The sequence below is a fragment of the Brassica oleracea genome, unplaced genomic scaffold, assembly GCF_000695525.1.
Source record: "Brassica oleracea var. oleracea cultivar TO1000 unplaced genomic scaffold, BOL UnpScaffold00984, whole genome shotgun sequence".
Classification (NCBI taxonomy): Eukaryota; Viridiplantae; Streptophyta; class Magnoliopsida; order Brassicales; family Brassicaceae; genus Brassica; species Brassica oleracea.
The window spans coordinates 2,938-6,133 of NW_013617569.1; the positions used below are offsets into that span (position 1 = coordinate 2,938).

Sequence of the window (3,196 nt, forward strand, 5' to 3'; positions counted from 1 at the left end):
GTTCAGTCCGAATTCAATCAAAAACCTTTTATGTATTTTCTTCGTCTTTTGTTATCGAGCTGCGAGTCAACTAGTTTTGAGCTTTTAGGCCGCTAGAACTAGGTAACTCGCTGACAGCCTTTGCGGCCAAAGCTTTTATGATCTCTTGTAATGATCGCAACGCTCTCACGCGGACTCGAAATATGATCTACTGTTTTCTCTAAACTCGTTTATTATCTTTTCATGATTTCCGTATATATTTGGTCACTTGCCGTTGGCTCTCGCAGAGATCCGGGACCTCTGGGAAATTAGGGTTTTCCTAGTTTCCTAATTTAAACGTAAATCGACAGTGCGAATTTCGGTTCACACAATGACCAATTGTAACTTTGATCTTTCTCTTTCTTCATTAAGGGTCGCTTGGTCCACATAAGGAGGATCGTCACTAAACTTTGATTCCAATCCATAATCCTCTTCTCTCCTAGCTAGAGGGCTGTAAATGACCAAGGGGACAAGGAAGAGCCAGGCATGTAGAGGATATTCATTGATTGGAGGAGGAGTGATAGGTTTACTATCAGAAGCACTTAGTTGCCATGGCAAAGTCGGCTGCTTTGCTGCTGCACCCATTATTGAAGTTGTTGCTTCTTCCATTAAAATATTTGCATCTCCGTAGAACTCTCTGCCTCCGAGCTGCTGCTCTAACAGGGTCAGGGAAACTTGGGTACTGCCTCGTAACTTCGTGTAGTTTTTCTATAACTGCCTCTTTTGAGAGCACTTGAGGTACACTAGTTCTCTCCCGCAAAGGATCCATCTGATTTGTTTCCTCTATTGCAGGATTCTTTTGGATCGACGGTGACAGGGATGTCCTCCGTTTCCGAGACCTGTTTTGGCCTCCATTGGCCTGAGCTCCATTGAGGAAAGAGGTATCTACCTCTCTGTGATGGTCTTCTGATACCCTCTCTCTTCTTAGAGTAGAGATGTGAAGCTTAAGTCTGAGTTCTTTTTGAGACTGATTTGCTTTTTCATATCGGTTTTGAGGTTTCTCCTTGGTTCGCAGATTTCTCTGGTGGTGGATTATGAGTTTGCTTGGTGCTTACTCTTTCCCCGAAAGAGTTTCCGTGTCTATCAAATATTTTCTGGAACGAGATGTTGGCAGAGTTTACACCACCAGAACTTTACGAAGTTGGTAATCCTCCGAAGAAGATCTTAGGGAGTTTGAAATGTAGTTTTTGGGGGTCTTATGCTAATCTCATGGGGAGATCTCGGAGGTAAAGGTTTGTTTAGCTCTTCCTCTTCTCTTGACCTTACCAACAGTGTTTTGGATGTTTCCTCATCTTTTTTTTCGGACAGTTTTTCCTCAGATAAAGAAGTGAGAAACAAAATGAGCAGTGTAATTCAAGTCTCTCTTACTCCAGGGTAATAACACTTTCTTCACCCGAGTCAAACTCCACAGTCGATTCTTTCACTAGAGACTTTAAGCCATTCACTTGTACTCTAATCCTTGATGTTGTCAGCTCATGGTTGTCCAAGGTACCCAATTCTTGGCCTACTCTGCAAATCATGTCTTCGTGCCAATAGAGGAGGGGTAAAACTTTGATTTTGATCCAGAAAGGATTCATGGAGGGAAAAGAGGGGGAGATGATCGGTTCCCACCACTGGAGGATGACCATCCAGTAGGAGAAATGGTACGGTCTATTATCTAACACTTTTCTCAGATTTCTTTGTCAAATCTACACTGGAAACAAATGTTTTCCAGATCTGAACCGACAGCTCTACCTTAAAAATTCCATTTGCACGGAAGAGGTGGAATGAGAGCTCACATCTTCTGTTCATGTGGTTTAGTGAGCCTTCCTATAAGGGTAAGCGCGTTGTCTCTTATGAATGTTGAGTTATTCAGAGCTGGTGCCTTGATTCTCACAAAGTTATTGTCGTGGCCTTCACTCATTTGCTTTTTCCTTTTTCTGTTTTTGTGAGCCTAGGAGCCATTGAAACCAAAAATGAAGTACGTTTCCAACCGGTCTGCAAGTAGTGGCAAGAAAAAACCTTGCTGGAGGAGTTACTAGTCGACTCCTTGCAGATTTGCTTGCTGATGTCACTGAAACGAAGTGGAAAGCAAAGAAAAACGAAGATGTGGCTTGCAATCTTGCGAGAGGGAAGCCTGGTGAACAAATGTCGATCAACAAAGAGGGTGTTGTTGCAGATTCATGTTGCTAGAAAGTGAAACAGCGTCAGATTTGAGATTTGAAATTCAAACTATGTTGAAGAGGCAGCTAGAGGATGCTTTTTGGGGCATATAATAGGGTTTCCAAGAGGTTAATGGGAAGGAACCAGTGGATACTTTCCTTACTAGGAAAAATCGAGGGTAGTCCCTTTCATGTTTTACCCTTTAGACTCAAGCAAACACCTTGCCTCAAAACATGGGTCTAGGAGAGTTTTCTCAGCAAGACTATTTGGTCTCCACTCGTGGTTGGAATCCTTGTGGAACTTTTTCTGGTTACTTAAATTTACAAGAAACCTGATGAGATATAAAGAAGGTCCATATTTTAGTGACCTAAATTGGGTATATTATCGATTATAAAGTTAAATTCAATTCGAGATTAAAAATCTCATCATCCCAAATGAAAGAGTAAAATATTCCCACATTCACAACAAGTGCCTAACAAGTGGAACGTCCATGAGTTTAATGTGCCTGGTCAGGGTGGGATTGATGAGTCATCCATAAAGTAAATTTAGGAGATTTTAAAACTAATCATATTAAGGTGTTTACCAAAGGAACTTAGAGCATGCACATCACATGTATGACAAGTGCGCTGGTCTCCCCACGCAAAAGAGTAGCAGCCAAGGTGGGAACTCGTCATGGTGATAGTGGCAAACCACCGGAGCAAGGGTCCTTCAAACCCAAAACCGGTGCATCTTAAGTTCTAAGAATGTGAATCAAGGTTTATTTACAGGGAGTCTACGCGAGACGGAATTGGTTTACGGGGGTGGTCTTTTATTTCTTTTAATACTTTTCTTTACTATTGGTGACTTAGTTGGTTTTAAGAGAGTGAAGGAAGTTGGAGTTGTTATGTTTCTTTTGGTTCTTAATAAGACTTGGAATAATACTGGTTTCTTGAGTTTATGGTGGTCTCTTGGTGTATATGTAACCGTTTTACATTGCGGAGAGGGCTTGGCTTTTTTGGTTTGGAATCATGGTTGTGTGTGGTGGCCTATTACTGGC

General features: G+C 41.8%; 1 long non-coding RNA gene across 1 annotated transcript; it reads left to right on the top strand.

Annotated features, from left to right (window-relative positions):
* The first annotated feature begins 1,316 nt into the window (after nt 1-1,316).
* LOC106320624 lies at nt 1,317-2,093 on the top strand. The gene is made up of 4 exons (XR_001265878.1): nt 1,317-1,392; nt 1,491-1,661; nt 1,733-1,835; nt 1,956-2,093. It is a non-coding gene; the product is annotated as an uncharacterized LOC106320624 (long non-coding RNA).
* The last annotated feature ends 1,103 nt before the right edge of the window (nt 2,094-3,196 follow it).